The sequence below is a fragment of the Diceros bicornis genome, chromosome 10 (genome assembly GCF_020826845.1).
Source record: "Diceros bicornis minor isolate mBicDic1 chromosome 10, mDicBic1.mat.cur, whole genome shotgun sequence".
NCBI lineage: Eukaryota > Metazoa > Chordata > Mammalia > Perissodactyla > Rhinocerotidae > Diceros > Diceros bicornis.
This window is the reverse complement of record NC_080749.1, coordinates 17,101,337-17,126,070: the sequence shown is the minus strand read 5'-3', so window position 1 is coordinate 17,126,070 and position 24,734 is coordinate 17,101,337. Positions and strand designations below refer to the sequence as shown.

At 38.8% G+C, this 24,734-nt stretch overlaps 1 protein-coding gene across 1 annotated transcript in view; it reads left to right on the top strand.

The window, feature by feature from the left end:
• The first annotated feature begins 1,492 nt into the window (after nt 1-1,492).
• DPP10 (dipeptidyl peptidase like 10) overlaps nt 1,493-24,734 on the top strand; it is an 802,065-nt gene continuing 778,823 nt past the window's right edge. Inside the window, exon 1 of the mRNA XM_058548842.1 lies at nt 1,493-1,570. The gene's annotated coding sequence lies outside the window, so the exon portion shown is untranslated. The remainder of the gene's footprint in view (nt 1,571-24,734) is intronic.

Sequence of the window (24,734 nt, the reverse complement as noted above, 5' to 3'; positions counted from 1 at the left end):
TTGGGTTTATCTTGTTGGGGCTCTCTGTGCTTCCTATACCTGGATGTCTGCTTCCTTCCTTAGGTTAGGGAAGTTTTCATCTATTATTTCTTGAAATATATTCTCTGCCCCCTTGTCTCGCTCTTCTCCTTCCGGGACACCTATAACACGGATGTTAGTGTGCTTGATGTTGTCCCAGAGGTCCCTTAGACTGTCCTCACTCTTTTTAATTCTTTTCTCTTTTACCTGTTCACCTTGGGTAATTTCTTCTAGTCTTTCGTCCAGCTCACAGATCCGTTCTTCTGTATCCTCTACTCTGCTTTTGAGTCCCTCTAATGAATTTTTCATTTCCAGTATTGTATTCTTCATTTCTGAGTGGTTCTTTTTTATATCTTCCATTTCTTTGTTGACATTCTCACTGAGTTCATCTATTCTTCTCCCCAGATGAGTGAGCATCCTTAACACTCTTAGTTTGAACTCTCTGTTGGGTAGGTTGCTCATTTCTGTTTCACTTAGTTCCTGTTCTGGGGTTTTGTCCTGTTCCCTTACTTGGAATGTATTCTTTTGCCTCCTCATTTTCCCTCTTTCCCTGTGCTTGTGTCTACGTATTAGGTAGGTCAGCTACGTCTCCTGCTCTTGGATAGGTGACCTTATGTAAGTGATACCTTAGGAGGCTTCCAGTGTGCTTCCCTCAGTTCTCAATGTTCCAGGGGTGACCCTTATGTGGGCTACGTGTGTCCTTCTGTTGTGGCCTGTTTGCTCTCCCTGTAGGCACCCAGGGAGGCTGACTTATGCTCCTGGCCAGCTGTTGTAATGCTCAGCTGCTTGTAGTTGTTGTGGGCCCTTCAGTCTCTTTATCAGGTGTGGGGAGCCCCAGCACAGTTGGCTGTAAGTTCTAATACCACATTTGTGTTGCAGTATTTCTTTTAAGTGAGTAGGCCCCCAGTGTGGCAGGTTGTTAGGCTCAGGGCCTTACAATTGCTGTAAGCCTCTAGCCTATTAGGTCTCTTGTCAGCTGTCTGAGGATTGCAGCTGGGTGGGGGTGGCCTCAGGCACAGGAGCACTCAATCGTTTCAGGCTTTGGAAGGTGGGGCAAACCTCCTATGTGGGTCTTTGAGAAGCACAAGTCTTCTGCAGCTGACAAACCCTGCCGCCCACAGGTCCAAACACACAGTCAACACAGTCCTGCCCCGTGTGAGCGCCCCGACCTCCCCAAGCGGATCCAGTCTCTCCACGGCGGGAGCCCCACACACTCCACCCCCTCCTTGCTCCTTGTGCACACCCTGCCCCGCTCAAGTCGGCTCAGTTGCCAGGCTGCAGAGAATCCAGTTACCAATCTATGCAGGCCCACAAGTTGCCTGAGGGCTTGTTGTTGGGTGGGGCCAGTCTCTAGGGTGGGCTGCCTGCCCTGGCTGAGCTGGATTAAATCGGTGCTCTAGCGGGTGGGGCAGACCCTGGGCTAGCAGGCCTCAGGGAGACCTCCAATGGCGTCTGTGTCAGCACGCCCACACCAGGCCACACCATGGCCGCCGCCACTGTCCCAGTCCCTGGAGAGGTCTCACCCCTCACCGAGATGCACTCGGCCTATTAGGTGAGTCTCTTGTCACCACAGCACTGTGCACCTTTCTTTCTGGTGATTTTAGGATGCTTTCTGAAACGGGTGAGTTTGCGCACGGGCCCTTTAAGAGCCAGTTTTAATTTCTTTGTGAACCGGGTTTTCTGGGGGTACTCCCCAATGTTTTAGTAGCAGGCAAAGTCAGATATTATGCCGCTGTTCTCGATTGTGCTGGGTCCACAAAATGCCCCCAGCGGGGGCGCTCGCCGGCTCAGGGCCCCGCTCCTCCAGGGAGGCTGCGTACCTGTGAGCTGCTCCCAGCGGCCGTGAAGCTGGCGGCTTGTGAAGGCGGCATTTTTCCTCTCCAGAAGGGAGTCTCTGCCTCTTCCACCTCAGTTAGGATTGTCTGTTGTTGCAGGAGTTCCTCTCATCCAGTTTTCAGTTCTGTCTCGGGTAATTTTTCCACGAGTGGTTGTAAATTGGCTGTGTCCACAGGAGGAGGTGAGTTCCGAGTCTGCTTACGCCGCCATCTTGACTCCCCTTTTAGTGATTTTAAACTATACTTTTCAGTTACTTTCTTAGTAGTTTCTCTAGGGCTTACAATGTACATCTTAACTTATCAGAATCTACTTCAGATTTATACAATCTTAATTCTAGTGAGATAAATACATTTTAATCATATAAAGCTCTATTCTCTCCTCCCCCTTTTGTGTGCTACTATTCAATATTTTATCGTCTATTATGTTTCTATTAAGGATTTTTCTTTGGTAGATAAGCATATCACTAAATTTCTTTCTTTTTTTAAAAATCAGGAATAGAAATTACATTTACCAAATGCTATTTCTGTATCTATTGAAATAATTGTATAATTTTATCCTTTAATCCATTAATGTGGTCAATTATCTTGCTTAATATTCCTTTGCTAAATCAACCTTGCATTTCTGAAATAAATCTATATTGATCATGATGTACTATTATTTTTACATAATGTTGGAATTAGTCAAGTAATATTTTACTCAGGATTTTATAATCATATTTGTAAGCAAGTTTGGTTGAATGATTCTTGTCATATTTTAGTATATGTTACCACAAAATTGGGGTTTATTCTTTTTTTTTTTTTTAACAGCTTCTTAAGGGATATTTTTAAGAACAGTGTTATTTCTTTCTTAAATCTTTGGAAGACTGCTCTAGTGCTTGTATCTTGGCCTGAAACTTTCTTTGATAAAAGATTTTTAAATAATGTATTTAGTGGTTGTTAATAGTTTGCTAGTCTTTTCTCTGTCTGTTAGCGTAAGGCTATTTTTCTCAATAAAATATATTGTAGTCAAGCAGACCTACATATGAATCTGGGTTCAGCCACCTATCAGTTATGAAACTTAGAAAATTTGATTTCTCTTTCTGACCCTCAGTTTCCTAATCACTGACATGTGGACAATTAATAGTACCTACTTCATTTCTGATGGAAGGTTGTCTGTTTAGAAGACCCCTGATGGTACAGATTATCTAAAACTCTAGCTTAAATCTGTAAATAAGTCTTGAGCTAAAAGTAAGTAAGAAAAATCCTCAAACAGTCTAAAACCTCAAGAATACAGGGGTGGCTTTGACCTTCAGGCATCTGTGAATCACTGGAGGCTTAGAAGTTGGGCACATAAAACCTGAGACCAAGGAGGATGAAAACTCAAATCACGGACCACACAAAAATCCAGATTCCCCAGAAAGTAATACCATCAGTGCAATTCTAGGAAGAATCATGTCATTTTGAGGAAGTGTGTGGAGATGTATATCTTTCTCAGTCTAGACCTTGAGGAAGGTAGGAAAAAAAGTTTTCTCTGAGAAGGCTTAACTACAAGCCAACAGTCATTGAGTCAGAGCCAGAATTCACACCATTTTTGTGTCTTGGGAAAAAATCTCAAGTCATAATTTGTGTTTAAAGTTGTTCTGAATTGGCAGTGTCCTAGGTATTTCGCAGGAGCAAATAAAAATCCTTTTTGTAGGGACGTACTTTCAAGTCAGGCCTAAATGAATTTACACAGAGAAATTTCTAAAGGACACAAATTTATACACATGCACACACACACACACATCAGGAAACACCTAAGGAAATAAGCCACTGTGAGCAAGAGTCAGCAAACACAACAAACTACAGAATCAGAGCTACAGGCTACAGAGACCGCATATACTAGAACATAGTAGAATCATCCAATACTGAATATAAAATATATATTTAAAGAATTAAAACACTATATGAGGAAAGCAGAATGATGTTATGATTTTGATGGGCCCTAGGCACTTGCTTTTGCCTTTGTAGGCCCCTTCCTCCATATGTGTGTTTGTGTGTGTGTATGTGTGTATACATATACATAAACATACATATGTATAAATTTATACTTTATTTCTATGCTAGTATAAAGAAAACTATATTAATATTATAAATCAAAACATTTTCTTCAACCTAAAAGTCCTTTTTTTTCCCCTTCTGATTTTAAAATAAAAAGTAAAACATTTTTATAGGTCCCTAACCTGAAAGTGTCATGAGTCCTAAGCCTGTGCCTACTGTATCTAATGGATAATCTGGCCCTGGAGGAAGCAACAAGAATCTATCAACAGCCAGATTTGGAAAAGAACAAAATAGAACTTCTGGATTTTAAAACATTCAATTATAAAAGTTAGAATCTTAATAGATAGCCTAATAGCAAATCAGACACAACCGAAGAAAGAAACTATAGTAAACTGAGAGATTTTTTTTAAATATCTAAAATGCAGCAGAGAAAGAAAATATAAATAGGAAATGAAGAGACATGGAAGAAAGAGTAAGAATATCTAACATACATCTCAACAAAATCCCAAAAGGATAGACTAGAGAAAATAGGGCTAGACAATGACCAGGAATTTTCCAGAATTAATTAAAGAAATAAATACTCATAGTGAGGAATATCAATGAAGCCCTACAATGTGGTAGTGGACCTCAATTAAGATAGAGATGATCCCTTCAAGATAAATGCAAAGCTGAATTTCTTAAAATAAAAAAATAATTAATTAAAAACTAAAAGTAAAGGATGTCCTTAGTCTTCTCAGAGACCCTAAATGGAAACATAAATGGCCAGAACTAACAAATACAATTTGATAATCTAACTGTTGGTCAGCAAAATGAATAATCAATTCTATTTAGAATTAAAAATTCAACATGGCACAATTTCTTAGATAATCATTGGCAGATAATAACCAGGGGTTGTACATAATCTAAGAAAGAATTGGTGACTGACTTTAGAGCAAATAAGACGTATTAACCACGATTTATTGGTATGAAAATTGAGATGATTTGTTTTGCCAGGTTTTCTGAAATCTTTTTTATGTCTATTGAAATTTCGGTGTTTATTGTGGGCCTGAGTCATGTTACTTTTCTTGGCAGAGGTAGTTTCAATATATTTTCATTTGTTGCCTATTTGGGATGGTGCGAAGCTCTGTTTTGTTTAAAGCATCTCTTCAGATTTACCAAAAGCCTCTGAGTAAACTGTCTGCCCTTTATTCTGGAATTAATATCTTGTTGTTACTCTTAGCAGAGCACATCTGCTCTGCATCGCAGCATTCTTTACGCTTTTGACAATTACTAAGTTCCAAATAGGCATATTTTCTTTCCTTGAAAACTGATAATTTCTTTAAAAGTCAAAAGTGTTCATAGAATCCCCTGTCTTTTAGCATGCTCTTACCTATTTGGAGAATTTTAAATCCAGAAGAGATCTCAGAAATAATGTAGTATAGCCTTCTCATTTTACATCTGAAAATCTGAAGGACAAGGCCATTTGTTCAAGGTCATCTAGTATTTCAGGGGCATATCCAAACTTAAAACACTTTTTCTCATTTCCAATCTAATAATATTTTCACTACATTCTGATTTTTTTCCCCCTACTGGGCAATTTGTAGGTATTAGTCACTTATTTTGTACCTAGAAGTGTGCTGTGTGGTATGGTGAGATACAGAAGAAGAGATATATATATGTACATATAGAGAGATATTTATATACACATATCACCTTCAGTTTGGAAATCCCAAAAAGTTTTGTACCTAGGAAATCTCTAAAAATAGACTCTAAAAATTTATCCTTCAAAATATAATTGTTCATGCTCAAGAAAATCAAATGCTATTTGGAATATAGCACTTAAACTTTAATAAGTTTATTCAACTTTGCTTTGAGCTTTGTTTTCTAAGGTAATCTAGAGATTCATTTCCTTTGACTTCTTCCCTCCATGAAGGGAAGTAGACCTTTGAAGAAATGTATGGCTTTTTCTTGCTATTTAACATTCAAATGTGGCTACTATCTGAACTATAGACAAGCAATTTGTATTTCTGTGTATATACCTCATTCAGTAGACGCGAAGCTCTGATAAATCAAAGAAGATACCTAATATGTTCTTTTTATTCCTTCAAGAGACTAGTATGGATCTAAGCACATGCTATAAGTGAAACAAAAATTTGAAATCAATAGACTTCCCTTTGTCCCCCATTTATAGAAAATTCTCACTTTTGAATTAAAATTTTCTGATATTTTTATGTTCTCTACTTTGCTTGAATTTATCTTTCTAAAAGTTGTCTTGGATATCCTTTCAGTGTCAAGGTGACAAGTAATAGCCTCCAAGAGGACACGCAATCCGTTTTTGATTGATTTTCCGTGTATAGCCCCAACGAATCCATTTACTCATCTATTCTTCAATAGAAATTTATGGAATACCCACTCTCTGCCAGGCATGTTGCTTAACACTAAGAATAAAACATAAAAGAAGACAAAGATCTCTGTCCTCCTGGATCACAGTAGGAAAGATAAACAATAAGCAGGTAACAGATATAACAATTGAACCATCTTGGTGAAGGTTACAAACTTGGTATTGTGGTGGAGACTAGGGGAAGGTGAGCAGCTGTTTTAGATAGGATGTTCAGGAAAGTCCTCTCTAGAGCAGTGACATTAACCTGAGGCCCAAATGCACAGATGAAGCCGGCCATGCCAGAGCTGCAAGCACAATCCCAGCAGAGGAAATGGCAGTGCCAAAGGCTCTGTGTGGGAAGGAAGCTTAGTGGTCAAGGAACTAAGAGGCGGCTAGATCACGCTGGGCTTTGTGGGCCACAGTAAGTAGGTTGGACTCATTCTACTACAACGGGAAGCCTCTGAAGTGTTTTAAGCAGATGAGTGACAGCGAGATTAATGTTTATATAAATCAAGCTTGCTGCTCTGTGGAGAATGGATGGGAGGAGGCAGCGTGAAAGCAGGGAGAGGACTTAGGAGGCTGTAGGAGCAGCCTCCGTGAGGGATGGTAATGGCTTTGACTAGGTGTGGAGCTGTAGGGAGAGTATTTTAATATTTCCGCATAATTAGGGCTTTCAGAGCAAACTTTACTGAAACTTGGGAACTGGCCTTAAAAGAACAAGCATTACAAATTAAATTATGACTGATTAGATAGTGATAGACCGTCTAGAAAGATTTACCACCTCAGAAGGGTGTATTTACATTGTAGGGAGGGATGAGGCCCTGGGACCATAGAGATAATCTTACGTTATAAAGTTGGATAGACTTGAATTATCTTTCTCCTATAGACATATATTTACATTCCAAAGGGTAAGAACCGAGGATCCTTCCTACGCTGAATTTGTTTATACTAGGGAGTGAAAGCTTTCTCTCCATCTGTCAGGAGAGAAGTCAGGATGGCTTTCTCTCTCTTATATAACCACCCAGATTCATATATTCAGTATTCCTCACTTACCATAGTGACCCTGTAGTATAGCATGACATCCAGCTCTACAAGAATTGGAGCAACGAGGATACAGTGCAGGTATTTCTATGAATAAGCAATAATTAATCTGTCTGTATTCCAGGAAACCTCATGTTTGCATTTAAGATAATATTAATAAATATAGATATTTAAAAAAACAATACTAGGTTTGTAGAGATAAAGAAAAGTAGATGGACTTGAAATATATTTTTGTAGTGATGTGAAAAGACTTTGGGGTGAGTTAAATGAGGTTTGGGGAAGGAAAGGAAAGAGTCAAGGATGACCCCAAGTTTTATTTAAGCAACTGAATGAAGAATGGCATTATTTACTGAGATGAAGAAAGACTAAGTAGGACCACATTATGGGTGGAACAATAAAATCCTATTTGGCCAACTTAAGTGTTAGATACGTATGAGGCATAAAAATAAATTGTCAAATTATGCAATTGGACATGCGCAACTATGTCTAGGAGAAATCACAATATGTTGTAGTTTTGAGGGAATTTGAAATCACATAGTCACTCTTTTATCTAATAACGGTCTGAAACCGGCTCCCTGAGGGCTGTAAATATTCAATAAGAACATGATTACCCTTAGACCTTGTTCCCAACACAGACACAGATGAAAAGTTAATCTTGTTAATTTGCTGTTTTCATGTTTAACCTGAGAAGTGACTCAAGTGTCACAAGGATTTATGAGCTTGTTTTGCAGAAGAAAAAGAATGCCTTTAAGGAAACTATGACCACCAGGTAACCAGCCCCCAGCTGCTGCTGATGCCCAGAAGTCTAGTTGCCCAAGGGCTTATTTTGAGTGAAAGTAACTGGAACTTCCCCTTTGTTTCTCCAAACTCCACCTCCCAAGCACTTTAGCTCTATAAAATCCCCTCTGCTTTTTCTTCCTTTTTTAAGGCAGATTTGAGAGGCCCTATCCTGCTGCCTTCTTGTTTTGGCCAATTCAAATAAATCTTTCTCCATCTCCAAGCACCAGTCTCAGTGATTGGCTTATTGCTCATTGGGCACACGAACTTGAGATTAAGAGGTTTGGTATCAGGTCCTCAGTTATTCACAGGCAGGGTATGCTTCCTGAAAGATAAACAGTTCAGTGACTACTCCAGTTGCTTAATGTGGTCAAAGAGATCTGAAAGAATGAACAGAATTCCAAAGAACTAGCCCACAAACTAGTCTTTTGACTTTGAAGCTGCAAGACCAGTAAACGGTTAACATCTTGATCAAGTCTATAATTCTGTAATTCTGTGATTCTAATTAGTGTTATGAAATTTTCATCACTGAATCCATGTTGATAACTCCAGTTGCAACTACATCCATAATCTTCCTGGAAGGTTAAACTGAGCCCACTAGACTTTCTTCTTAACAAGAGATAATATAGCCAAATCTTGCAAAAATCATCAGTTCTGTTAACTATTGCTTCAAAACAAACAACCCCAAAATTCTCTGGTTTTCAATAACCATTATTATCTGCTATGGTTCTGCTGGTTGACTGGCATAGCTCGGTCATTTCCTGTGTAACTGCAGTCAGATAGTGTTTGGGCTGGAGTCAACTGAAGACACCTCAATCACATTTTCAGTGCTTGGGCTGGGATGATGTGATACTGTGATGTATTATAAGAAATATACATTTGGCCTTTGTCCCCATTCCTGGCACAGAGCTCCTAAAACCCTTGAATTTTATAAGCGAGGAGAGCAATCAAAGTGTCTTTCATTATGTTAATGATGTGACGTTTGGAAAGCACCTAAGAATGTGGCTGGTTGCCTGGAGCACCAACTATGTGACTGAAGTGTTGGAGTTTTCAGGCCCACCCGCTGACCTCTGGGGAGGAGAGTGGGCTGGAAATAGAATCAGTCACCAATAGCCAATGATTTAATCAATCATGCCTATGTAATGAAGCCTCCATAAAAAGCCCCAAAAAACTGAGTTTGGAGAGGTTCCAAGTTGGTGAACACATGGAGATGTGGGGAGAGTGGCACGCACAGAGAGCATGGAGGCTCCCCAACCTTTCCCTGTACCTTGCTCTATGTGTCTCTTCATCTAGCTGTTCCTGAGTTATATCCTTTTATAATAAACCAGTAATAAACAAAGTAAAATATCTCTCTGAGTTCTGTAAGCCACTCTACCAAATTAATCAAACCCAAGAAGGGCATCATTAGAATCTCCGATCTGTAGCCTGTCAGTCAGAAGCGTGCAATTGGCATTTGAAGTCAGGAGGTAAGTCTTGTAGGACTGAGTCCTCAATCTATGGGATCTGATACTATCTTCAGGTAGAGAGAGTCAAAATTGAGTTGAATTGAATTGAGCTGAGTAAGATACCCAGCCGGTGTCCAAGAATTGCTTGGATGTATGGGGGAAAACCCCCATACATTGGAATTGGTTATCAGAATCTTAGATGGCTAGAAGAGAAGGGTGCTAGCTAGGCATCTCTCCACACGACATTTTTATATAGCTAGCCTGGGCTTCCTAACAGCATGGAGATCTCGGAGTACAACTTTTCTCATGGCAGCTAGCTTTTCTCAGAGCACGTGGTCCAACAGACCTAAGGGGAAGCTGTAATGTTTCTTCTGATCTAATCACACAGCATTAATTACACAATACTCAGTTGGTCAAAACAGTTATAGGGCAGCCCAGATTCAAGGGTTTGGAGGAATAGATGCAATATCTCCACGGCAGAATGGCTTGCTTGTAGAGAGATGGAAAGGATTGCTAGCACCTATCTTGGAAACAATCTACCGCATCTGCCTGAGCATAGCCTGATTTGAATGGAAAAGAATATTGTTAATTGGAGGTTCTAAAGTAACAATTTATAAGGCTGTGCTCTCACTCACCTCTGACACATAGTCCTTACAAGTACTAAGAGGCCGATGTATCTGATAGCATCCTACTTTGGTCATTCCTTCTCCCATCTTCACATATGCTGTCCACTATGGTTGCAAGAAATGCAAACTCTACTCACTGTTCTTTCCTCAATTCCTGCTTGTTTCCTCACACCTCTACTTTATTTTTGGTAATTCCACAGAGCTCAGAACTCTGCAGTCTACTCTAGAACAGTGATCTTCACACCATATTTGAGTACCCATGTCAATACATGAACCTGTGGTGACAAAAGAAAAACTTTCCATTGGTGTGTTTCCACCAAGAGTTTTAAGGGAACTCATTTCCGTATCCTCAACTTTCAGATATGATCTTTGCTAGAACCAATTAACTTGGGAATAAATCAGCATTCACAACAGCCTTTCTCCCAATTTACCAAACATAAACAAACAAATAAAACTCCTCACCCATACCAAATCTTACTGTGATGTTGTAAAGCCTTCCCTGGGTTGTAAAATCCACTAGGGCATCAAAGGAGAAATTGAAATATTGGCTTAAGGAAAGTATATTTTAATATTTAATTTAGGCAACATAAATTCATAGGATTTCCTGTCTTTTCTTGCCTTGTATATTTCAATGAGGGAAGGTTGAAGCTTGCTATTAGAGAAATATTTTGGCCTATTTGGGGATCCATGTAATTCATACAGCTGAAGCTGTGGATTAGTGAAGCTGATTCTTTGAAATGTAGTTGGAATGCATGGAAGGACTGTTACATTTTTCAAAGTGCATTGTGTAAAACACATGGGTAAAACATCTAAATAATGTATTTCAGATATCATGTGTTTAATTCAACACATAGTTAAAATTTATTTTATCGAATCATATCACGAAATATTCATCCCAGTTATATTCACTCATATTATTTCATCTTAAAATAGTTTCTAGCTGCTATAAATAAGGAATATTAATTTAAACTCATAATGGAAATATTTAGACGTCAACTTAAAAATGTGTAGGGAATACACAGTTTATCAAAATTCGTTTGGGGGTTATATGAACAAAATGACTTGACTGCCTTTGCTCTATACTTTATCATTTTATTTATCAGGCATTGTTGAATTATTTGCTATTAGTTTAACTTTACTCTGGACGGTAGGTCATATTAACGCACGGATATATAGATGTATATATAATAAATAGATACTGTATATCTATCTGTCTACAGCTACCATAATGCCTCATATTTAGTACACATTCAATGAATGCATTCAATGTACATAGGAATAAATAGATAAATGAGCAAAAGGACAGATATATAGGATGCAGTGGTTTTTCTTTATTTATACTTGTATTGATTTTTGTCTGAGCCACATACTCCAGTACTTTTTGAGATTTAATTCATTTATCATGATGTTGTTATCCATTTTCCAAAGTGTTAGACATAATAGCTGAACAATGTATAGGTTATGTGTTATTTGATTTACTATTTAATATTTTTAATAATAGCTTTATTGAGATATAATTTACATAGCATAAAGTTAACCCTTTTAATTTTTAGTGTAAAATTCAGTGGTTTTTTTGTGTACTTATGGAATTGTGAGATTATTACAACTAATTTTATAAAATTTCAGCACTCTAAAAACAGACTCCATACCCAGTAGCAGTCACTTCTCTCACCCTAGGTAACCACTAATCTCTTTTTGTTTCTATAGATTTGCATATTCTGGACATATTATATAAATGGAACCATACAATATGTGGCCTTTTGTGATTGGCTTCTCTGATTTAGCATGTTTTCAAGGTTTATCCATGTCATACCGTGTATCAGTACTTCATTTTTTAAAAATTGCTGAATAATATCCTATTATATGGATATACCACATTTATTTATCCATTCACCAGTTGATGGGCATTTGGGTTGTGTCCACTTCTTTGGCTATTATGAATAAGTTGCTCTAAGTATTTATGTAGAAGTTTAATATGGACATAGGTTTTCATTTCTCTTAGATATATACTGTAAGGGAGGGAGAACTATTCCTCTACTCTTCTAGGTTCTTCTGGCTGGTCTAAGAATTAAATTGACATGAGGCAGAACAACAGGAGAAAATCAAACAAATTTAATAACATGTATACATGAGAGAAATCCAGGAAAACGGAGTAACTCGCTAAAATTGCTAAAGCCAACACCTTAAATAGCATCTTCAGTTAAAGACAAAGGAGGGTGTTGGGGGTAGTGGTTTCGGACTTCAAAGGGGAGGAGGGCAATTCACATGGAGATGGAGAGGGAAATGTTTGGTAAATAAACGCTTGCCATGCCTTGCAAAGACAATGAGACGTAGAGAAGACTTTGATCAAATGGGCCTTACTAGGTTCCTTCCTGTGTACCACACCTAGTTTATATTGTACTGTAGTTATCCACGGTATTAGCTTCTTCCTGAAACAGGCCTTCTATCTTAAATTCTTTAGGCAGTCAGGAGGAAGGTCAAAGTTTCTTTCTGAATCTTTTGTTCTTAAACATAATGAAGCCCTGAGAGACACATTTTGGAGTGGTAAAGTCTGACCCCTACAATACTTAGGAGCAGAATTGTTGGGTCATGGGGCAACTCTATGTTCAACACTTTGAGACACTGCTGTTTTCCAAAGTGGCTGCACCATTTTACAATCCCACCAGCAATGTACAATTTCCCATTTTCTCCACATCCTCACCAAAACTTGTTGTTGTTTTCCTTTTTGATTTTAACCATCTTCATGGATTTGTGGCTTTGATTTGCATTTCCCTAATAACTGGTGATGTTGAGTATCTTTTCCTGGACTTACTGGCCTGATTGTACAACTTTTTTGGAGAAAGAAATGTCTAGTCAAATCCTTTGCTCATTTTTTAAATGGAATTATTTGCCTTTTTATTGTTAAATTGTAAAAGTTCCTTTTATATTTTGGATACAAGTCACTCATCAGATATGTGATTTGCAAATATATTCTTTCATTCTTTGGATTGTTCTTCACTTTTTGTTTAGTTTGTAGCACAATTTTTAAAAATTTGGATACAGTCCAAATTATCTATTTTTTCTATTATCACGTGCTTTTGGTGTCAGATCTAAGAACACTATTTGATTTTTTTTTTATAATTTATTTATTTTTTCCCCCCCAAAGCCCCAGTAGATAGTTGTATGTCGTAACTGCACATCCTTCTAGTTGCTGTATGTGGGACGTGGCCTCAGCATGGCCGGAGAAGCGCTGCGTCGGTGCGCACCCGGGATCCAAACCTGGGCCGCCAGTAGCGTAGCGCGCACTTAACCTCTAAGCCATGGGGCCGGCCCAACATTATTTGATTTTTAATTAGCCTGTTGGAAATCAATATAAATCACAGTCATCCTAATTCGCTTGCTTTTTGTGGCTCCTCTCACTTACAATGCAAATCCTACAGACTTCCCAAGATCTTTAGCTGGAATTGCCATGTGTTTTCTCTAAAACAAGTCCCAAGTCCTTAACAGAGCTGGGCTTACCAGAAATCGCTTTCCCGCTGTTTAGTTGAGATACACAGGCACTTTGTAAAAGGATTTTTGCTTAAAAAGAAAGAAAGAAAATGTGCAAAGAAGAAGAGAGAAAAAAAAAGAAGATAAAAACTGAGAGTCTCACCAAATAAAGAGTATCTATTTTAAGGTAAAACTCAGGAGCATTAGAGAGCACAGTGTATTTGGGAAAGGGAAATATGGCTTGTCTGGTAGAGGAAAAACCAGCTGTGGGGGGGAGGGGATCTCCCTCATCCTTGGGGTGGGGCTCTCAATTGACCGAATGCATTCCAACCCCTCAGGGTAACCAAACAAAACACAACACAAAACACAGCAACAGGAGTGAAATTAAGTTTGTTGGTTTTTTTTTTTTTTTTTTTTTTGTGGCAGATCAGCCCTGAGCTAACATCCATGCCAATCCTCTTTTTGCCAAGGAAGACCGGCCCTGAGCTAACATCTATTGCCAATCCTCCTCTTTTTTTTTCCCTTTTTCTCCCCAAAGCCCCAGTAGATAGTTGTATGTCATAGTTGTACATCCTTCTTGTTGCTGAATGTGGGACGCTGCCTCAGCATGGCCGGAGAAGCGGTGGGTTGGTGCGCGCTGGGGATCCGAAGCCCAGGCCACCAGTAGCAAGCACACGCGCACTTAACCGCTAAGCTGTGGGGCCGGCCCCAGGAGTGAAATTAATTGTGATCATTTTGTTCTGAAAAGCCGCACTTCTCACACTTTAATATATACACAGATCACCTGTTACAAATACAGGTTCTGATTCAGCAAGTATGGGGTAGGGATTGAAATCCTTCCTTTTTAACAAGCTTCATGGGATGCTGATGCCGCTGTTTAGGGACCACACTTTGAGTCTCAAAGCCATAAAAGGCAGAAGGGAACAAAGAGTTAATTTTCTCTTTCGGAAGGGGACAACATTTCACTTTTCAATCAGGCTCTGTTTATGGAGATGATCTTTTTTGTGTGCATTCAAATTTAAAGGTCAGATCTGTTTTCTTCTTAGCAGCTGCGTGGGAATTGCTCCTCTTGCAGTTCCTGTACGGGGTTTGATTACCTAAGTGGACCAAAAAGCTATAAAATAGCTTGGACAACAACCCTTCCAATAGCATCCCACACTCAAGGGTTCAAACAAACTCTTAGCAGGCAAGCTTGCAAAGGCAACTTCAGATTGCATCTCTGGTCCAGAAACTATCTCCTCCCAGAGATCTTGGCTGTGTGTGTGTGTGTGTGTGTGTGTGTGTGTGTATGTGTATGTGTGTGTGTGTGCGCGCACACATGCATGTGTGTGTGTGTGTGTGTGTGTGTAGGGAGTTAGATTTTAGACCCTGCCACAAATACTAAAGCTCCCTGTATGGAGAAGGCTGTCTTCAAATGTACCGCTAAAAGTATCCATAGGCCAGTCTAAGGCCCAATTGTAAAATCTAAGTCTGTCCTTGGTAACTACTGAGACAGTCTGACAAACTGTCCTGAGTGTCTAGCACATGCTAAGCACACTGTTGATGTCCTGAGGGACAGAGATTAACCATTTCTACTCTCAGAATCACACAGCTTGATGGGGAGACTGACAATTAAATAGATTATGGCAACATAGTAATTAGGGGGGTAAAACAGAGTTAAGCGCAGGTTGGAATCCTGTCCAATTCAGCCTCTGCAGGCAGAAAACTCAGGAATAGTGATTGGACTTGGTGTCCCTTCCTTTCTCTCTTTCCTTGCAAGAGTCTTTATGCAGCCCAAGAACTCTGCTGTCAAGAAGAGAGGGTCTAAGGAAACTCCTTTACCTGGTATTACTGATGGTGGCATATCCTCTGATACTTGGTCCAGGTAATGAACGTGCATTTCCAAAGATTTTCACCACTGCAAGCTATTCTTAAAATCAAGGAATGCATTGATAATAATAGAACTTCACCTGTTAGGAAGGGAGAATATTTTGGAGCGAGGGGTCTATTCTAGAACAACTGGGATGATTGCTGACATTTATTAGAAGCTGGAGCAGACCAGGAAAGCCCTTCCGTGGAGCAAGACGTCTCCTCCAGGACTGAGTTCATTTACTCGGCCTGGCCTTGGATGTCGGGATTAGAGACAAGCATCAGGGAAATTCAAACTGCCTGCTGCCCTGTTCAACTACAAAAGAGTGATTTGTAGAAGTGACAGGTCCTTTTCTCCCTCTGGGAGAGAAAGGTAAGCCATGTGTCTCCTGCATGGACTCCCTGGTAGGTGACTTAATATGGAATTACACCCCTGGAGGAAACAAGTGAACCCTTGATCACTAAGGTCAGATCTGCAAGGCAGCGAGGTCTAGACGCAAAGACAGGTGAGAGCTTAAACCAAGACATGAAATAATTTTCTTCTTCGACTTGGGAAAGATAAATTTCTGAGTAGCATCACAGGCTAAAGCATGACTACATGAATGCACCACTCCGTCTGATGTTGGATTAACAGCCCTGGAAACTAAGTTTGTCTCGCACTTAGAACTAGGCAACTGGGTAGCAGGAAAGGCAGTATGGTGGGAGTAGAAGGAACATGGGCTGTAGTCAGACAGACCGAGGGAAGAAATCTGCTGCTGCCGTTTATTACTGCATGTCCTTGGATCATAACTTAACCAAGCTGCATGTCAGGGTCTTCTGTGAAAAAAGAAAGTAACATCTGTTATCAGATAGGCTTAATCCATAAAATACTGGAAACCCAGTTAAATTTGAATTTCAGATAAACAACGAATAGTGTTTTAGTATATGTCCCAAATATTGCATGAGGGCATGGTTATTCTAAAATCTGTTGACTGTTTGAAATAAAAATTTAACTGAGCATCCTGTGTTTTTGTTTGTTAAATCTGACCACCTTAGAATCAGTATGGTACTCTAGTTTAAGCTGCAGTGCGTTTAACTCTAAAATTTCAATGGCAAATTCCATTCAACCATTTGTGTTTCTCTAAGTGTGGTCCCTGGACCAGCAGCTTCAACATAACCTGGAAACTTTAGAAATGCCAAATCTTGAACCCAGACAGACCTACTGAATCTCTGGGGGGGGGGGGGGGGGTAGGGCCCAGCAATTTGTATTTCCACAAGTCCTTCAGGTGATACTGATGAACTGAAATTGGAGAACCACTGTACAGATTTTCAGAATGTCTAAAGACTAAGCACATGCCTGTCCTGTGGCTCAACAATTCCATTACTAAGTATATACCAAGACAAATGAATGCATTTTCCACCAAAATACATGTATGGAATTTTCCTAATAGCTTTATACTTAATAGCTTAAAGCTGAAACAACCCAAACATCCATCAACAGGAGAATGGATAAATTGTGGTATTTATAACATAGAACACTATACAATAATAAAAAGAACAAATTGCTTATATGTGAAACAATCTGGGAAAATCTCATAGACAGCATTTTGAGTGAAAAAAATAAGATACAAATAAAAATGTTTTATATGATTTTATTTATACAGCATTCCTAAATCAGGTAAATTTGACCTATGGTGATAGAAATCAGAATAGTAGTGAGTGGGGTGTGGGTGGGTGGTTGTATTGACTGGGAAGGAACATGAAGGAACCTTCTGAGGTGCTGGAAATATTCTACATCTTGATCTCATCATGGTTATACTGGTATATGCATGTGCATAAATTTATAGAATATACCTTAAGATTAATGCACTTTATGTATGTTACACCACAAAAATAAAATATAATTAGTATAACAAATTTTGATGGCTAAAGAAAATACTTATACCTCACTCTTGCTACATGGTTTTAAAGCTGCCTCTCATTTAACTTGGCCCAGCCAGTCACTTGACCACACCCGCTAACAAGAGGGCAGAGAAGTGCATCTTTCCCGGAGGGAGAGATAGAGCAGAACATGTATGAATAACCTTACTGACTTCAACATATTTACTTCTTGGAATTCTGTGTAATAGACATCCTTTCATTCATTCATTCTGATATTCATTTGTTCAGCGAACATTTACAGATTACTACTATGAACAAGGTGCTTTGTTAGGCATCTGGTATAAGATAGAATGGTCATGCTCTTATGGAGCTTATATTCTAGTTAGAAAAAAGACATTACAAATAAATTATGAGAACAATTAATTAGAGTTGTGATAGGTGCAATGGCACTTTGGCCACTTACCCTGATCATTTTCTTCAGGACCTGGTACCTCTCTTGTAATCAGGCAGCACCAGCTGAGGTTTGCATGATATATTCTGAACCATCCTTTCGCACTCTGGACAACGTTCCAGCAGCTACATGAGTCGTCAGCAGCTCCATAGATGAGACAAAGAGTATCACTGCCCAAGCCAGTGTTTAGGGCAGGGCACTGAGATTCTAAACTGCATTAGGAGCTGAATGCAGAATCAGAATAATTGAGTAGGCACAAGAAAGTCTAACAGGGCTTAACATTCACTGCTGAAAAAGTACATAATCCAACAAATTATTCTGGAGAATTGACTACATTTGCAAGAGTGGAAGGTAGAGGAATGTGAAGCCAGAAGAACAACAAAAAGTCTGAAAAGGTGAGAGAGAAAATAGCCAGAAGACGGGCCGGCCTCGTGGTTTAGCGGTTAAGTGCGGGCGCTCCGCTACTGGCGGCCTGGTTTCGGATCCTGGGCGCGCACCAACGCACTGCTTCTCCGGCCATGCTGAGGCCGCGTCCCACATACAGCAACTAGAAGGATGTGCAACTATGACATGCGGCTATCTACTGGGGCTTTGGGGAAAAAAAAGGAGGAGGATTGGCAATGGATGTTAGCTCAGAGCCGATCTTCCTCAGCAAAAAGAGGAGGATTAGCACGGATGTTAGCTCAGGGCTGATCTTCCTCACAAAAAAAAAAAAAAAGAAAGAAAATAGCCAGAAGAATATCAAACATCTGGAATAGAGGTTCTCATACTTGATTCTGGTCTGTTAACCCAGGTTGCTTGACCCTATACCCAGAGTTTCTGATTCAGCAGATCCAGACAGGAGCCTAAGACTTTGCATTTTTCATAATTCTCAGGTCCTGCGGATTCTGCTAGTCCCTGGACACACTTTGAGAATCACTGACCTAGAAGAAGAAAATGTAAAATCGAACTGCTTTCACTCTCTCCCTGCTTTGAACAAGCTGCTTTTATTCTAAAACAGGAAACTGAAAAATTCTACCTGCTAATGCTATTATTTTTCCAAATTCCATCATTAAGATGTAGGGATGTGGTGACAGTGACACCTCATACTGTCCTGGGTCTTCCTTGAGCCCACTACAAAGACATTGTTAGCCATTATTTTCTTTTTCATTGTGTAGAAGTGCCTTGCTTTAAAAAAAAATGTATTTGTTGGGTTTATACTGCAAAGGGCAACCTGTTGTCCAGGACCACAAGACCAGAGCTGGATCCAGTTATAGAAGATGACACATAGCAGATGGTCATGGAGGCCCTCCTGAAGCAGAAGCTAGGACCTCTAGTGGTGAGGAAGGGAGGTTAGCAAAATAGTGGGGCTAGAATAGCTAAGTAATATCATGGCAATCATTTTCACATTGCAAATATCTTTTCCCCAAGCCCTTATAAAATAATACTTTAATGTATTTTTCTATTAGCCCTAAACAATTGATAAATTATCACATCATCATTATAATCATATTCACTCATAAGAAGACATTTATTGAGCCTTTAATGAGTGCTAATCACTGGTACAGATTTTGGAAATACACTAATGAACGAATAAATCTACCACAGGCACTTAACTTATAGGGATATTTTTCTTAACTACAGTCTTTTAATCATGTCACTCATTCTCCTGTCATCACGCCCCACTGTCACTCATTTTAGTCTCTCCACTTTGGTTACAACCTGTTGTTCTGCTCTCATCTCTCCCTACTGTCCTGATCAATATGCCACTTGGCTTGCTCTTTGTTCATTCCTTCTCTCCTGTTGAAAAGAAAGATCCTCTCATTGCTTTTAAGCCCAACTCACCCTTCTCCATCCTTTAGGGTCCATATAAACTGCCTTTTTTACTGAAGTCTCTTACCTCCACGTCAGCCCAGAGTCAGCACTCTCTCTCTCCAAATTTTTTTTTTTTTTTTTTTTTTTTTTTTTTTTTTTTGTGAGGAGATCAGCCCTGAGCTAACATCCGCCAATCCTCCTCTTTTTTTTTTTTTTTGCTGAGGAAGACGGCCCTGGGCTAACATCTGTGCCCATCTTCCTCCACTTTATATGGGACGCCGCCACAGCATGGCCTACCAAGCAGTGCGTCGGTGCGCGCCCGGGATCCGAACCAGCGAACCCCGGGCCGCCGCAGCGGAGCGCGCGCACTTAACCGCTTGCGCCACCGGGCCGGCCCTCCAAATTTCTTTAGGACTTAATGTGCCCACTAGGCACTTCAATGTATGCAGTGTTGAATTTGTATTGAACCATGTTATGTGTAAGTAGTACTCTCCTCTTGCAATTTTAATTCATTGGAATTATGGATAAGATTTGCTCTCCCTTCATAGAATTGTCCTTCTGCAGCAGTGTCATTTAAAGCTGAATGATTCCTCACAGGCACTATGATTGAAATTTAGTCATTCTCAAACACTTTGCTGATCAGAAATAATTATCCGAGTTGTTTAAGTGTATGTGTGTGTTTTCAAGTGCCAACTCTAAACCAACTCTCTCAAAATTTCCAAATGATGTGGCTTGAGAAACCATATTTTAAACAAGAGCCTCCAGTGGATTTCATGAAGAAACAAGTTTGTGAACCTCCAGGCTGTACATTTGAAAAATCTAGGGAGTGTATAAAAGACATCACTATCCCAGAAAAATTAACTCAGAATCTCTGCAGGTGAAATTTCCCTGGCATAAGTATTTTCTAAAAGCTCCTTGAGGGGTCTCAATAGGCAGCCAGGGTTGTGAACCACTGTACCATCTAATTTAAGCCAGTCAGTGGAAACAGGGACTTTGGCACAAAATCTAGCCACATATATTTCCTCCATAGGGGATGTAGGGAGAAGATCCTTAAATTAAAAGAATACTAATTGTCAATTCAATTCTGATAATATAAGTAATAAATATTTATTTTGGAAAATATAGAAAAGTATATAAAGTCACTCATAAAGTCAGCATTCAACACTGTGGTCTATTTCATCCTAGCCAGTTTCCTCTTATATTTTATAAATAGATAGATAGATATCCAGATAGATATTTAGATAGATAGATAGATAGATAGATAGGTGATAGATGATAGATAGATAGACGGATAGACGGATAGATAGATAGATAGATAGATGGATAGATAGACAGATAGACATCTTGCTCTGTTGGATGTTAGTAACAAAATTAGTTTTATATTTAGATACTATTTTAATATACCTTTTTTCTGCTATTATAAAGTATATATTTTTACATCATTGTATTTTTCTAAGGTATAATTTTAAAGAATGCCTGCCGTTAATGAGTGTAAGAAATTGTTTAGCTGAAATTTTTTTTTCCATATGTTTTTCCATTATAAATAATGCCACCGTAAATATTTTATACATAAAACTTTGTATACACCACCGATCATTTCCTGGTATTATGGAAGAGGTTACCTCTTCCATACACTATAGCCTCTTTATCATGTAGTAAAACATGATTATTTCTTAAATAACTAGAAGTGGCTTTCTGAGTTAAAAGATGATGATATGATTCTGAGTTTCTTTTCAGAAATATGATAGCAGCTTACCAAAAATGCATGGAATTACCTGTGTCTATTGCTGTCATTAACACAATTACTTAGAAACATATTTAAGCGGCTGATTTTCCAGTTAAATTTGTACCTAGTTGTTTTAATTTGCATGATTAAGGAATAGTGACTTTGAGTATTTTTTTCCTAGGCATTTGTCTAGTTATTCCTTTTGAGAACTGTCTATTTATACTTTGCCCTTTCTTTTGGAAGGAGGAGTAATTTTCTTAACCATTAATTTGTATGAATTCCTTATAAATGTTGGTAAGTTTATCATCCCTTTTTTTCTCTTATCGTGCTTTTTTCTTCTTATGCTTTTTTTTTTTTAATTTTTCATGATTTTTAAAGCTTTATTTAGTCAAAGTTATCAATCATTTCTTTCGAGGTTCTTGATTTTGATATTATGCTTGTCTTTCCTAATCCAAGTTCAGATAATTATTTATTCATTTGCTTTTTAATTCTCTTATGCCTTCATATATAGAATATAATTTTCCCCGCATGTCACCATGTATACATAAATAGATATGTGTACTGTGAGTCTTTTAATTCTTGTAGAACATGTTGCAATAAATGAGCTAGACATCTTTTTTTCATTTCTAGAAATAATTATCCATTTCCCTCAGCACCAATCTTTAAATAGTAAAATAGTTTTGTTTTTTTTTATAATTTTTATTTATTTACTTTTTTCCCCCAAAGCCCCAGTAGACAGTTGTATGTCATAGTTGCACAGCCTTCGAGTTGCTGTATGTGGCATGGGGCCTCAGTGTGGCCGGAGAAGCGGTGCGTCAGTGCGCACCCGGGATCCGAACCTGGGCCGCCAGCAGCAGAGTGCGCACTTAACTGCTAAGCCACGGGCCGGCCCCTTAAAAATAGTTTTACTTATTCTAATTTGTGTACTACTTTTATCATATACTGAATTTTTTCTACACCTTTTTTTCCCCTCCATTTTCTACTTTGTGTAATTGCTCTGTCAGTTTATCCTGACACCCATTTCACACTGTTTAAATGATTTCAATTTCATAATGCATGTGAATACCATTTAGCACAAGCCCTACCTTATTCTCTCCTATAATAAATTTAAACAATTCTCGCAAAACTTAAGATGTTAGAGACAATAAAAGGTGAACTCAATATAGATAAAATCCATCATAAATTTCAACTCCTATCCAACAGTATTTAATTCAGATTCCCCTTTTAATTTTGAAGTACAGTAGTCCCCTTACCCATGGTTTTGTTTTTTGTGGTTACAATTACTCCTGGTCAACCACAGTCCAAATATATTAAATGGAATATTCCAGAAATAAACAATTCATAAGTTAAATTGGCATTCTGAGTAGTGTCATGAAATCTCCCGCCATTCTGCTCTGTCCTGTCTAGGACATAAATCATCCCTTTGTCCAGCGTATCCAGGCTGTAAACACTACTCACTCATTAGTCACTTAGCCATCTGGGTTATCAGGTCAACCTTCACGGTATCCTAGTGCTTGTGTTAAAATAACCACAACATCGTCTGCTCTTGATATAAAACCATTGACATCACCACGGCTTGGTGATCCTCCTTCTGACCTATCATCAGAAAGTCAGTAGTAGCTTAAGGCTACATCACAATGCTTACATTAACACTAGACGGGTGTGTACAGTACAATAAGATATTTTGAGAGAGAGACCACACTCACATAACTTTTATTACAGTATGTTATAATTGTTCTATTTTATTATTAGTTATTGTTGTTAATATCTTACTGTGCCTAATTTATAAGTTAAACTTTATCATAGGTATGTATGTATAGGAAAAAACATAATATATATTAGGTTCAGTACTATCCATGTTTCAGGCATCCACGAGAGTCTTGGAACGTATCCCCACAGTTAAGGGAGGGACTACTATATTTCACTTTCTCCTACTCACGTTATATAAACACCCTGGAACTTGTGTTTAGTTATCTTAGGATAATTTCTGTGATTTCATCCATTTTCCACCTTCTCTGCTTAGAGCTTAACTGTTAACTTGACAAAATACTTTATATCTATAGCTCATACCAGAAATATTAGTCAGCTGGGGCTGCCATAACAAAATACCATAGACTCAGTGGCTAAAACAACAGAAATTTATTTCTTCAGTTCTGGAGGCTGGAAGTCCAAGATCAGGGTGCCAGCAGGGTTGGTTTCTGATGAGAGCTCTCTTCCTGGCTTGCAGAAGGCCATCTTCTTGCTGTGCCTCACGTGATGTTTCCTTAGTGAGTGTGCATGGGGGGAGAGAGAGAGGGAGAACGAGCTCTCCAGTATCTCTTCTCATAAAGACACTAATTCTATAGGATCAGGATGCCAACTTGATGATCTCATTTAACTTTACTTCCTTAGAGGCCCCATCTCCAAACACAACCACACTGGAGGTCAGGGCTTCAAAGCATATGAATGCTGGGGAGGACAAAAACATTCAGGCCATAACACCAGATAATTCTTAATGAAATCAGTATTTTACCTTATATACAAAATATAATTCATAGCAAAATTTTCTGAAATACATTATTGCAGAAATTGAGGCACGTGGGTCTACAATAGATTATGGAATACATGTCCAAAATATTCTAATTGGCACTCATGGTAAAAGACTCACCCATGGTCTCTTGTGACATTTAATTACTCACCTTGTTTATGCAGTCTGGCAACTCCTTTAAGCTTATTTTAATCCCTGGCAGTTGGGAAAACATTCATAACATACGTATAAGCAATTATTTCTGAAATGCCTTTCTTCTAGAAGCGTGATTAATCAAAAGGTTAATGCACAATCTAATATAGTCCTTTCTGGATCAAGCCTGTAACTATTACACTGTGAAACTCTCAGAAATTGCTCTATTCCACCAAGAAACTTAAACTGCTCTTTGACACACAACCCTTTGGATAGACTATCTTGTTATGTTCTAGTTGATACAGTAATCAGTTAGAACCAGACACATGTTTATTACCAGAGCAAAATAGTGCGTCTGCTCTAGGGATCAGAGAGAGAGATTCAAGATTTGACAGCCGTAGACTTCTAAAACCAGACTGGCCTGAAATGAAAATTTGTGTGAGCTAGAGCACTTAGTGTTGTGACAGTCCATTTACATCTAAATATCGGAATCTTCACCAGAGACCACTCAGAAAAACTGCTGTTTTACTAAGATTGTTGCATGTTTGCATTGATTCAGCCAATTAGCAGCAGCATAGCAAACCCCAGACCAGGGTATGAAGCTTTGTCTTTACCTTGTGTTAAGGGGATATCAATTAAGTAGAAAGGAAATTAAAACGTCAGGCCTTGATAATATAGCATTAAATGATACACTGAACTGCCGAACAGCAAAGCCATTATGTTAACGGTATTGTATGGTACTATGACTTGTGTTTACTTCTGTGTCACACACATTTTATTCTGCCCGTGCTTTCCAGTCTCTGGCCTC